The sequence below is a fragment of the Limanda limanda genome, chromosome 18 (assembly GCF_963576545.1).
Source record: "Limanda limanda chromosome 18, fLimLim1.1, whole genome shotgun sequence".
Lineage (NCBI taxonomy): Eukaryota > Metazoa > Chordata > Actinopteri > Pleuronectiformes > Pleuronectidae > Limanda > Limanda limanda.
In genome coordinates, this window is record NC_083653.1 from 1,098,519 (window position 1) to 1,112,315 (window position 13,797).

Genomic DNA, 13,797 nt, shown 5'->3' on the forward strand with positions numbered 1-13,797 from the left:
GAGTCTGTGTGAGAGTCTGTGTGTGAGTCTGTGTGAGTCTGTGTGTGAGTCTGTGTGTGAGTCTGTGTGAGTCTGTGTATGAGTCTGTGTGTGAGTCTGTGTGTGTCTGTGTGAATCTGTGTGTGAATCTGTGTGTGAGTCTGTGTGTGAGTCTGTGTGTGAGTCTGTGTGTGAGTCTGTGTGTGAGTCTGTGTGTGAGTCTGTGTGTGAGTCTGTGTGTGAGTCTGTGTGAGTCTGTGTGTGAGTCTGTGTGTGAGTCTGTGTGTGAGTCTGTGTGAGTGTCTGTGTGAGTCTGTGTGAGTCTGTGTGTGAGTCTGTGTGAGTCTGTGTGTGAGTCTGTGTGAGTCTGTGTGAGAGTCTGTGTGTGAGTCTGTGTGTGAGTCTGTGTGAGAGTCTGTGTGTGAGTCTGTGTGTGAGTCTGTGTGTGAGTCTGTGTGTGAGTCTGTGTGTGAGTCTGTGTGAGTCTGTGTGAGTCTGTGTGTGAGTCTGTGTGAGTCTGTGTGTGAGTCTGTGTGTGAGTCTGTGTGTGAGTCTGTGTGTGAGTCTGTGTGTGAGTCTGTGAGCCTGTGTAAGTCTGTGTGAGTCTGTGTGTGAGTCTGTGTGTGAGTCTGTGTGGGTCTGTGTGAGTCTGTGTGAGAGTCTGTGTGAGTCTGTGAGCCTGTGTAAGTCTGTGTGAGTCTGTGTGTGAGTCTGTGTGTGAGTCTGTGTGTGAGTCTGTGTGTGAGTCTGTGTGTGAGTCTGTGTGTGAGTCTGTGTGTGAGTCTGTGTGTGAGTCTGTGTGTGAGTCTGTGTGTGAGTCTGTGTGTGAGTCTGTGTGGGTCTGTGTGTGAGTCTGTGTGTGAGTCTGTGTGTGAGTCTGTGTGTGAGTCTGTAAGCGAGTCTGTGTGTGAGTCTGTGTGAGTCTGTGTGAGTCTGTGTGTGAGTCTGTGTGTGAGTCTGTGTGTGAGTCTGTGTGTAAGTCTGTGTGAGTCTGTGTGTGAGTCTGTGTGTGAGTCTGTGTGTGAGTCTGTGTGTGAGTCTGTGTGAGTCTGTGTGTGAGTCTGTGTGAGTCTGTGTGTGAGTCTGTGTGTGAGTCTGTGTGTGAGCCTGTGTGTGAGCCTGTGTGAGTCTGTGTGATTCTGTGTGTGAGTCTGTGTGTGAGTCTGTGTGTGAGTCTGTGTTAGTCTGTGTGTGAGTCTGTGTGAGTCTGTGTGTGAGTCTGTGTGTGAGTCTGTGTGAGTGTCTGTGTGTGAGTCTGTGTGTGAGTCTGTGTGTGAGTCTGTGTGTGAGTCTGTGTGTGAGTCTGTGTGTGAGTCTGTGTGCGAGTCTGTGTGCGAGTCTGTGTGCGAGTCTGTGTGAGTCTGTGTGTGTCTGTGTGAGTCTGTGTGTGAGTCTGTGTGCGAGTCTGTGTGCGAGTCTGTGTGCGAGTCTGTGTGTGAGTCTGTGTGAGAGTCTGTGTGTGAGTCTGTGTGTGTCTGTGTGTGTCTGTGTGAGTCTGTGTGTGAGTCTGTGTGAGTCTGTGTGTGAGTCTGTGTGTGTCTGTGTGTGTCTGTGTGTGAGTCTGTGTGTGAGTGTCTGTGTGAGTGTCTGTGTGAGTCTGTGTGTGAGTCTGTGTGAGTCTGTGTGTGAGTCTGTGTGTGAGTTGTGTGAGTCTGTGTGTGAGTCTGTGTGAGTCTGTGAGCCTGTGTAAGTCTGTGTGTGAGTCTGTGTGTGAGTCTGTGTGTGAGTCTGTGTGTGAGTCTGTGTGTGAGTCTGTGTGTGAGTCTGTATGTGAGTCTGTGTGTGAGTCTGTGTGTGAGTCTGTGTGTGAGTCTGTGTGTGAGTCTGTGTGTGAGTCTGTGTGTGAGTCTGTGTGAGTCTGTAAGCGAGTCTGTGTGTGAGTCTGTGAGTGAGTCTGTGTGTGAGTCTGTGTGAGTCTGTGTGTGAGTCTGTGTGTGAGTCTGTGTGTGAGTCTGTATGTGAGTCTGTGTGTGAGTCTGTATGTGAGTCTGTGTGTGGGTCTGTGTGTGAGTCTGTGTGTGAGTCTGTGTGTGAGTCTGTGTGTGAGTCTGTGTGTGAGTCTGTGTGTGAGTCTGTGTGAGTCTGTAAGCGAGTCTGTGTGTGAGTCTGTGAGTGAGTCTGTGTGTGAGTCTGTGTGAGTCTGTGTGTGAGTCTGTGTGTGAGTCTGTGTGTGAGTCTGTGTGGACGAGAGAGGCTCTGGAGCTAATAGGTCAAAGGTCAGCAGCGACAGACCCTGAGTTCATCGTGTGTTGAGATGAAACAACATCTCTTCTCCATCCTTCTGTCACATCCCGACTCCACCACAGGAGAGAAGTGTAAGTCGAAGGTGAAAGTCGCCCTGTGCAGTTTGTCCTGAGTCTGACTTCCTGTCTCTCTGTCCCTGTCCCTCTGGGTCCCTGTCCCGCTGGCGTCTGAGCTCATCACAGAGCGTCTGTGTTTCGCCACGTGAGCCGATGGCGGTCATCAGAGCGTGCTCCGGACACGGGAGCAACAATCGGCTGTTTGTCAGCAGCGAGTGGGTCGACACACATAACTCCAGGCCAGCGCACACTCGCCCTCTCCAACACACAAAGTGACAGATGCTGCAGCTCCAGCGTCCAAATTAAAGACAGCTTGTTTTCAGTGCTCTGTCCTCTGTGTCCCGGCCTGCACCAGCGTCTCAAGGCTTTAATCCTGAGCTCTTCTGGAGCTGGAGGGACAGTTTGATTAGAGACTTTAGGGACTATGATATCTGAAGATATTCAATTTGTAACAAGAAACCAAGACGAGCAGCAGAGCAGGAGAAGCTGTGATCTGCAGATATCTGTCCATCTTTTAAAATAAATGACTTCATTTCCAATCCAAAGTGAGGATGAATAATCTGACTCCGCCTCCTCTGGTCTCACTCTTGACTCAGAAGCTGAACATGTTTCCTGCCTCTGGCTGATCTCCATTAGAGCTCTGATGTTCAGTGATGGAGCTGAAACAAGTCCTGATCTGCTCTTAATGTGGTGGAGCGAACTGACATGAAGCTCACGTCTCTGCAGAGCAAAGGAAACGACGCTCTGCTGCGGCTGCTTAATGTTATTGTTGTACATTTGATAATAAAAATCTTGAATCTTGAATCTTCAATGATCCCGTACGCTTCAACTGAGGAGGAGAACTCAGAGTGACTGCTCAGCTCAGCTCAGAACTCAGATGTAGAACACGTCCACACGTCACTGCTCAGATGCTTTCTAAACTACTCCACATGGGCAGATGCTCTTGGAGAAGGTTTATTTTGAAAAGGACGCTTCAGCTTGAATATAAACTCACGGGGACAGTTCACGGGGACGAGAGGCAGCACGAGAACACTGACATCATTCATGTGATCATGTTCATTTAAAGACGTTAACGAGCTGATGTATTGTTGTGTCTCTTTGTCGTCTGTGAGATTACAGAGAGTGAAACTGAGAGACGGGGATTTAGACCTGTGAGAAGCAGCAGAGACATAAAGACGTGAAGGTCTGGTTCCCACAGGTTCTTCATTCACTTTCTGTTTATTGGACTTTTCCCAGTGAAATGGGACAGTTTCCCTGGGTCCAGCAGTGAAGCTGTCCCGTCCCGGTCAGGAATCCTCTGCTGGTTTCCTCTTCCCAGTTCAGTTTGCCTCTTTCCTCTCTCACACAGCTCAGGTGTGAATGGAAGCAGGTTCCAGAGGACGGCTCCACACGTTACAGCGGAAATTACTCAAGAGGATTTTAATATTTAGGTCAGAGGCTGGAAATAGATTAGTTCTGGACCCTTTTAGTTAAAAAGCATTAATGTGCTGCAGTCGAGACTCAGACGTTCTCTGTCAGTCGTTGATTCTTCAGCTCAGACGAACCTGCAGGTTTTTAATTCTTCTGGTGAAACCTGAGATTATCCAGTGAAACTTCTGGATATGAATTTGGCTGCGGTGCTAATCTGGTGCTAAATTTAGTGTCGAGCAGGTTTATACTGGGAGAGAAGTTACGTTTCACTGCAAACTGGAGTGAGGTTTAATACGAAGGAGGAAGAAAAGGCCCCTATTTATTATAAATCACTTCTAGTAAATTATTGATTTAATGTTTATTCTATTATGCAACTCTATTATCAGTTATTTATCATTTGTTTTTTAAAACTTAATCTATTCAATTTTCTAAATTGAACTGTTTATTACTTGTTGAAATCGTCTACAGGAAAATTCAAAGAAGCTAAAGAATAATAATAATGATTAATATCTGTAGATAAAAATACATTTTTCAGTTGTTAAAATATTAGTAGAGAAGTGGTTTTAGTAGCTTTATCATTCTATTATTCCTAATCTTTCATTTGAAACAGTTATGTAAATGATGGCTGAAATGATAAGGCGCTCAACAGGAAGTTTAATTGATGACCTGTTGATAAATGACTAATAAAGTAAAAGCAGATGTAAAATCTGACTGGAAACCTGCTGGTGAGTCAATCCCTGTTAACCTGGTTAAACATTAACTCTCAGTAATGGCCTCAGCAGGAAGAAGGAATGTTTCTGCTCATCGTGTAATTCACAGATGAAACGACTGCAGCGCTCTGTGTTCTGAGTTCACTCCTCACATACTCCTCCTCTTCTGAAAGCTGCAGGACACAGAGAGAAAAGACCTGAAGGCTTTCATGTCTTTTCTATTTTCCTCATGAACGCCGCTCAGCTTTCAGCCGCACCCTCAGCCGAGTCACCGCACCAGGGCGTGATCCAGGATCAGAAGATCTGCAGGTGATTCTTTTCACTGAGGCAGGAAGGACTCTGACCCGCCCGCCTGTGTTTGTCTTTCTATTGTTGTGAGTTCGCTCACATGACGCACAACAAGGCCCTGCACATCACAACCAGCCTAACAACCCCAAAGCTTCAGTCCAACCTCTGAAGACTCCTTTCTACAGTTATACATCTGAAAGTCTCTGTGAGGACGTCCTGAGTCACATTCGTCTCTCGTGAGGTCAAACATCGAGACAGTTTGGTCTCTTAATGTTGTCACTGTGTCATATTAGCTAATTAGAGTCATAACTAATTCACCATTACTTCATTATGAGCTACGACTGTAAACTTTATCGTTTTATTACACAACCTCTTCCCTGAAATCTTTCTCACAACTCTTGCCAAAAGTGTTTATGCTCATTGATCTTTATTAAAACAGCGACATCGGCCTCAGGGATCAAAAAACTTCTGATGTGTGATTTGGCCTCAGATCATTTCTGATGATAAGTGCTGATCTTTGACAAACTCCTTGTGAGAGAGTTTACAGATTGACAGGAGTCATCCTCCTCCAGTCGAAGTCTAACCCCAATGAAAAGTGGCTCCAGCAGCTGAAGGAGTTGCACATTACACTAAAGAGTCCGGCAGCGTTTTAATGATTCAGGTGAACCTTGAAAAGAGGCGTCAGCAGAATCATGAGCAGGAGGCCGGGCGGCGTGGAGGTCGAGGGGTCAAAGGTCAGGACGGGAGAGGGAAGTAGAATCATCATTACTACACTGGAAACACTCAGTTCAGCTACTAAGGATTCATATTATATCATGAGATTTAGTTTTAGTCACAGATTGGATCATTTTCAGATCAGAAACAAAGTGAGACAAATAACTTTTCCTTCTATTTACTAAAGAACATAAAGAACTATTATTACGAGGATTGTCTCATTAGGACCAAGATTTGGTCCCCATGATGTCCTTAAGAGGCACAGACACACACAGACACACACACAGACACACACACACACACAGACACACAGAGACACACACACAGACACACACAGCAGGGAGCAGTAGCTAGAAGTCCAAGGGTCTGAGCTGTAAAACCCTGGCAACAGCAGAAACAAGAATCCCTGTGTCATTTGAATATTCAAGAGAAGAGCCAAAGAGAGAGAGACGCATTAACTCGGGTCAGAGTCCGTGTGGAGTCGAGCTTCAGAGCGAGCGGCGTGACGAAGAGGAGGAACACGTCAGACGCCGTCTTCACGCTCGAGTCAACAGTCTGCAGACAAACAGCTGGAGGCTGAGGAGGAACCGGTTCTAATCTGAACATCAGGTTCCAACACGGCTCCTCCCAAAATATGACTGGAGGGTTCGGACGGTTTCAAAGGTCAACAACACCTGATCCAGGGTCAGCTGCCCTCGCTGTTGCTATGGTTACAGCCTCGCCACCACCATATACAACGATGGGTTGGGTTCAGCTGAAGAAGAGAGTGTGTTTGAAATAATCAAAGACTAAAACAAGGGATTTCAGTCAGAGGAGGGAGAAGCTAAAAATACACATTTACACCTCGAAACCTGAGAGTTAAAAATAGATGAAAGTTCTGACAGAAGATTTAAAATCCATCATACGACAGCTTCCACTGTGTGAAAGCTTCTGCACAGGAGAGAATAGAGCCACAGTTTAGGTTAGTTTATATGTTCACTGGTTATTTAAATCACTTTTTCATCTTAATAAATTATAACAACAACAGCGACAAATGTTTATGAGCAGCCGAAAGTATCTCATCTATCTAATTTATGTCAATCGACAAATAAACTTCAATAAGAACTTTGATGACCTTCTGAACTTTTCACACAGCGACATGTTTTTCATCCTGAGGGAATCGGACCCGTGTGCAGGAGACGAGCTCTGACCCACGAGCTGCTGGACTCAGAGACACAGACGTGGACATGTGATGGACCAGCGTCTCCTCTGGACGGACGGACGCAGCAGTGAGGACGAGTCCACACGATGTGACCTGAAGACGGCGTCTCCAGGATCATAAAATCATACTGAGGTGACGTTGGGTCGAGATCAAGTTTCAAGGACCAGAGTCGGTTTGTTTTCAGCTTCAAAATCCATCAGAATCTACAACGTCCAGTTTGAAACAGGGCCGGGTCTAGACAGGCATGTATGAGGGGGCAGCCACAAATCTTGAGGGGGCATTGTGCTTTATTATATTGTTATTATTATAAATTGGGATTTAGTTTGAGGGGGCACAACATTTATTTGAGGGGCCCAAGCCCCCTCTTGCCCCTGCCTAGACCCGGCCCTGGTTTGAAATGAATGAAAACTGAGTGAGAGTGTGTGAGAAACAAAACACCACAACAGAGTCAACAGGAGCAGCGTGTAGCGAGCGGCGTGTAGCGTGTAGCGAGCGGCGAGCAGCGGCCCGGCCATCAGACGCCTGTAAGTCGACACTCTCTTTATGGCGGTCACTCACTACAAGCGCCTGCGGTCTGTGGCTCACTGGGCCGCGACTAATTCAGCTCACATTCCCCTAATTACAAAGGCCGACGAGGGGAGGTCCCCACCCTGTCCTCCTCCTCCTCCTCCTCCTCCTCCTCCTCCTCCTCCTCCTCCTCCTCCTCCTCCTCCTCCTCCTCCTCCTCCTCCTCCTCCTCCTCCTCCTCCTCCTCCTCCTCCTCCTCCTCCTCCTCCTCCTCCTCCTCCTCCACCTCCTCCACCTCCATTAATAACGTCAACAACAGAAAGGAGACACGGCGAGGACGGACCTCTCTCCGTCACCACCGACCACGAGGAGCAGGCGCCGGGTTCCTTGGAGCCGATGACCACAGGTTCACCTCGGCTCTCACAGCTAATCAAGGAGAAGCTAGTGATGCTACTGAGGTACTTCACATGGTTCTGATCACAATACCACAGTCACAGTACACACAGTACACACAGTACACCCAGTACACACAGTACACCCAGTACATACAGTACACACAGTACACACAGTACATACAGTACACACAGTACACACAGTACACACAGTACACACAATACACACAATACACACAGTACACCCAGTACATACAGTACACACACGGGTATCTGCTGCACACAAGAGGGTTTTCAAATATGAACTGATTTAATAAAAAACATGGGAGACCACAGACATTTTAATGATGAGAACACACACATGAGATGTTCCAGTATTTGTAAAAAACTATATCAAATAATTCCATAACTCAGCAGGTTTGTCAGACACAGGAAACATCCAGGTGGTGACACTTCTCCGTCAGCTCGCCCTCATTGGGAGTCTCACAGATGTTGATTCATAAATACAGAACGTGTTTTATACCCATGACTTGAGGAGCCTCTGATCCAGCCTTTGACACATTAGGTCTGTGAAGCTCTGAATCTACAGGATCCTAGTCCAGCGAATCAGTTCAGATCAGCCTCCAATCAGCATCTGAGTGAGACCTGAGATCCACCTGATTCTCCTGGAGTCAGAAGATTCCCTCTCACTTTGCTGTGAAGCCTCCAGACACCAGAAGGTTTCCATTCACACCGAAGCTGAGCTGGGAAGCCGGGTCCGGTTTGAGGTGAAGGTCGTTAGAGGTCAACAGAACTCACAACCATTAAACTTCAAAGACGTTTCTCAAGGAAACTCGTGAAAAGATCATGTGACCTACTTCAAACGGTGTCCACGACAATAGGAAACTTCCAGTAACTGATAAACTTGTGATCCCTCGTGACTCGTGTTTACAGGCCCTGGTTAATCTGACCACTGAGGAAGACCATGAGGATTCATCTGAGAGCTCCAGAAGAGACACAGACCTCCAGACTCATGGAATCTCAGTTTCACTTGGTTTAGTCCAAAGTGTAATATTAGGAGTTCTGTCTTAATCTGACAAGGAGGAAACATATTCAACGTAAAAGACTCATGACCTCACATGAAGAAAAGCACAGGTGTGAATGATGCTTCACTCTCCGGGTCCTGATGTCGTACAGACGCTAAAAGAGGGATGACACTTTACGCCTGCACAGAAAGACGTAATCCCTGGATTACAGAATTCAATCTTTGGTGCGGTTTGGATTCAAAAGCCGCAGCTTCATGTCGCCTTTTATCGCATTAACTGTTGTACTTCTCCAAAGAGCTCATCACAATCCCTCACTCTACACAATTCACTTCCAGGATATTCCAGGAATTCATAATTCTTAAACGTAACGGACGTGAAACTGGAAGAACACAAAGATCTCAGGATGAAGAAGAGGAGCCGGACACGTAGAAGACGAAGACGTCCACTTGGAAACACGAGGAGATTCCAGATCTTCTGGTGATGAGGCCGACGCCGTGTGGGAGGAGCTGGAAACAACAACACTGATCTGTCCACAGCAGAGTTTATACGTCAGGTCCCGCCTCCTGCTGCTCTACAGGCTCCGCCCCCTGCGAATCGACAGGCTCCGCCCCTCACCTGGATGTTCCCACATGTTCCTGTTTGAACGAGTCGGACCCGACAACCTGCTGCTGCTACACAAACACCAACTACACAACATGTCCACAGAAGATTTGATCTATTTATTTATTCATGTGTGTATTTCAGATGAAGCTGCGCTCGCACACCAGCTGGAAACTGCTGAGTCACACTTTCTCTTTAATATCAATCACTCTTGAACGGTTACATCCTCACAGTTGAAGATGAAGCTCAATATCCAACTAAATACAAAATATCAGGCTTCCTGTTTTGTTTTTACAATTGCACCCAGAGACTTTTTTGTTTGTTTGGTCATGATACACCTGTATATCGATTTTTGTGAAGATCGGTCAATGGGAACACCTTCCGGGGGTCTCGGGGAGTCTCGGGGGGGCACCGTTGAGCCATTTTGCGACGCCTATTGAAAATTCCTTCAGAATACGTAAATTTTCACCACTTTCTAACTTTCTGCAAATTTTGGTAAGAAGTTGAGCATGTTAAAGCCCTCAAAAAGCCAATTCATTTGCCTGAATAATAATAATAATAATAATAATAATCCTTAAAATTTCAATAGGGTCTCACCAGACACCTTTGATGTCTGTGCTCGGGCCCTAACTAATCCACTATCTGTGGCGTCCTCAGGATCCGTCCCTGAAGAGGACTCTGGTCCCCGAGGCTCCTGAACTCAGGAAGAGCCTCACTCACCATCAGCTCCACTTCCTGTTGTGACATAACGCAGCCATATGTAAAACTGGGCCATAAAATCACAGCGCCCGGCCAGGAGAGGAGAGGGGGGGGGGGGTCAAAAGGCAAAGTCCACCAGGAATAAAACCCCAGCACTCAAAGCATGCTGGGAAAATGAATCAGAGCCACAGATATTAACAGATGAAGATAATAAAGACATAATGGGAGAGATTCAGAGCGACTGGGAATCACCAGAAAGAAGCAGCACAAAGAGGCGGGGGGGCTCTTATGTAACCATAGAGCCCCGGCTGAGGACCATCATCTTCCTCCAGCTCAGGCCCCGGCCATCATCATCATCATCATCATATCCATAATGTCACAGTGGACAAACCCCCCCACCCCTACACACACACACACAGAGAGACACACACACACACACAGGTCTTTCTCATGCAAATCAGGACCAGCCCTTCCCAGGCTCAGCAGAGGCAGTGAATGTATGAGTGTGTTAACGTGTGTGTGCATGAGTGTGTTAACGTGTGTGTGCATGAGTGTGTTAACGTGTGTGTGCATGAGTGTGTTAACGTGTGTGTGCATGAGTGTGTTAATGTGTGTGTGCAGGCCGCAGCCGGGATCTGACATGTTGGAGCTGCACAACACATGCACCATGTCCGCTCCGGTGCTTCTCCTCCTTCTCCTTCTCCTCCTTCTCCTTCTCCTCCTTCTCCTTCTCCTCCTTCTCCACCTCCTTCTCCTTCTCCTCCTCCACCTCCTCCTCCTCCTCCTCCTCCACCTCCACCTTCTCTTCCTCCTCGCTGCTGCAGACGAGCTCCTGTGCTAAATATGGCTCCGGAACCGAGCCCCGGCTCTCACCATCTGGACGCACAACCAGAACCTCATTTGAAAAAGGGGAGAATCTGGAATCCCCTCTTCTCCCAGACACGCACACGCACTGTAAACAATGACTCATCACTTTGTCCCGCGCACGAGAGGCCTCTCTTCAATTCGGCGTGTGAAGAAAATCCACAAAGAACCATTAGATATTAATAATCCAACTTTTACATCCGGTTTGCCCGTTGTGTGCCCGGTGCTCCTTGGCTTACATCCACCTCCTCCGTGGTGGTAGCAGCGGTGCTTTGTGTCAAAAAGTAGAAGTTCTATTATAAATAAAAACAGCTTAAATGAGCCGACATTTAGCTTTTTGGCTAATTCATCTAATTATGTGTTTGACAGAGTGATATCCAACACGTGACGCTAATTATCACCAGAAGAGATTAAATTGACGAGTGTTTAAATGGAGTCTGGGGTCTCCTCTTGAAGCTAGGTCAGTGGGAGCTCAGCCCGGTGGTGTCGGGACTCGTCCCCGGCTCTGAGCTCCCTGTGGCCGGCCTCTCCTCTGACAGAGTCCCGGTGCTCCCGGCTCTGAGCACCGGGACCTGCTGCTCCCTGTAGCCGGGCAGCTAGCTCGCACCCCGGCTACAAGGCGACCCTTCCCCCCGGTGCTACCTACCTCTCTGCGGGTGTGAGCTCCCGGGCCTCCGCGGGGGATCGTCCGGTGGATGAACCGTGTTGTTCCGGGAGTCTCCGGATGAATGCTCCGGCTCCGTGTCCTCTCTCTCCCCGCCCCGCAGCCTCCGACTCCCGCAGCAGTCCTGGGAACCGGCCCCGTGACGTCACGAGGTGGCTCCATCCCGGGCGGAGCAGCGAGGCGCCAGCAGGGGGCGCTGCCGGAGCACCGGGCAGAGTTAAAGGGCCAGAGGGAAGTGGATTCACTACTAATACTACTACTAATAATAATAATAATGATAATAATAATAATAATAACCAGACTTTTTATTTTTGTCTGGTCATGATACAGCTGTGTATCGATTTTTGTGAAAATCGGACAATGTAACGCGTTCCAGGGGTCTCGGGGGGGCACCGTTCAGCCATTTTGCCACGCCCCTTGAAAATTCCTCCAGAATACATACATTTTCCCCACTTTCTAATTTTCTGCAAAATTTGGTAAGAATTTTAGCTTGTTACAGCCTCAAAAAGCCAAATCATTTGCCTGAATAATAATAATCCTTACAAGTCAATAAGGCCTCACTGTCTGTCAGTGCCTGTCAGTGCTCGGGCCCTAATAATAATAATAATAATAATAATAATAATAATAATAATAATAATAATAATAATAATAATAATAATAACAATGTGAAAAAAGAAACAGTTCAAATAATACATTTTAAATAAAGATGGACGACGCCTCTCCACGTATCCAGAACTGAAGCCAAAGTACCTCGGATGCAACAGCTGCCATCTTGTGTCGTGAAAGCAGGGGATATTATTACATAATAATACGTATTGTTATTATCTGACGTGACTGTGTTGACATACGTGACACTGGACCTTGTGGGGAAGGTTGAGGATTAACTGGGATTATTTCAAAGGCGACAACAATGGTGCTAATCTCCGTCTGCTGCTGCGCCCCCTGCTGATCGCTGTGGACACCAGCGTCAGACCAGTCGCTCATAGTAATAATGATAATAATATTAATAATGATGATAATAATAAATAGAGCCTTTTTGGAGGCCGATGCTGATTTCAGAGATCGAAACCTTTCTGATTCTGCTGTATGTCTTCTCTGGATCGTTTCTTCAGTCAAATAAAAGTTTTCATATCAGCGAAAGACTCGTGAACCAGTTCCCACTAACTCAGGATTCATGAACCAGTTCCCACTAACTCAGGACTCATGAACCAGTTCCCACTAACTCAGGACTCAGGAACCAGTTCCCACTAACTCAGGACTCATGAACCAGTTCCCACTAACTCAGGACTCAGGAACCAGTTCCCACTAACTCAGGACTCAGGAACCAGTTCCCACTAACTCAGGACTCATGAACCAGTTCCCACTAACTCAGGACTCAGGAACCAGTTCCCACTAACTCAAGACTCATGAACCAGTTCCCACTAACTCAGGACTAATGAACCAGTTCCCACTAACTCAGGACTCATGAACCAGTTCCCACTAACTCAGGACTCATGAACCAGTTCCAACTAACTCAGGACTCGTGAACCAGTTCCCACTAACTCAGGATTCGTGAACCAGTTCCCACTAACTCAGGACTCAGGAACCGGTTCCCACTAACTCAGGACTCGTGAACCAGTTCCCACTAACTCAGGACTCGTGAACCAGTTCCCACTAACTCAAGACTCGTGAACCAGTTCCCACTAACTCAGGACTCATGAACCAGTTCCCACTAACTCAGGACTCAGGAACCAGTTCCCACTAACTCAGGACTCGTGAACCAGTTCCCACTAACTCAGGACTCATGAACCAGTTCCCACTAACTCAGGACTCGTGAACCAGTTCCCACTAACTCAGGACTCATGAACCAGTTCCCACTAACTCAGGACTCATGAACCAGTTCCCACTAACTCAAGACTCATGAACCAGTTCCCACTAACTCAGGACTAATGAACCAGTTCCCACTAACTCAGGACTCATGAACCAGTTCCCACTAACTCAGGACTCATGAACCAGTTCCAACTAACTCAGGACTCGTGAACCAGTTCCCACTAACTCAGGACTCGTGAACCAGTTCCCACTAACTCAGGACTCATGAACCAGTTCCCACTAACTCAGGACTCATGGGAAATGGAGTTTTTCACACCATGATAGTTTTGGTCCATTGAGGCAGCAGCTGTGGAGCTTTCAGTCTCATCACATGACCTTCATCAGCAGATTGAGTTTCCCCAGTTGTAGGGTTCAGTCGGGTCGAAGGTCAAACGTTTATCGTTCTGAAGCTTTCCGTCACACAAGCTTCTTCCTGTTTCACTGATGATACAATAAAAAGCTTTACAATAAATGCCTGGAGCTTGAGACTCATGATGAAGACTATGGCATGTGGGTGAAAGCTCCTGCAGAACCACAACTTGAGTTAATTACATTATCAGACTAACTCACTGTTGTTGTTGTTCCAGCAGCAGGGG

At 47.2% G+C, this 13,797-nt stretch overlaps 1 protein-coding gene across 1 annotated transcript in view; it reads right to left on the reverse strand.

Moving 5' to 3' along the window:
• Nucleotides 1–11,452, reverse strand: part of myo6a (myosin VIa) — an 88,774-nt gene extending 77,322 nt beyond the window's left edge. The window contains exon 1 of the mRNA XM_061091414.1: nucleotides 11,336–11,452. The gene's annotated coding sequence lies outside the window, so the exon portion shown is untranslated. The remainder of the gene's footprint in view (nucleotides 1–11,335) is intronic.
• Between the last annotated feature and the right edge of the window lie 2,345 nt (nucleotides 11,453–13,797).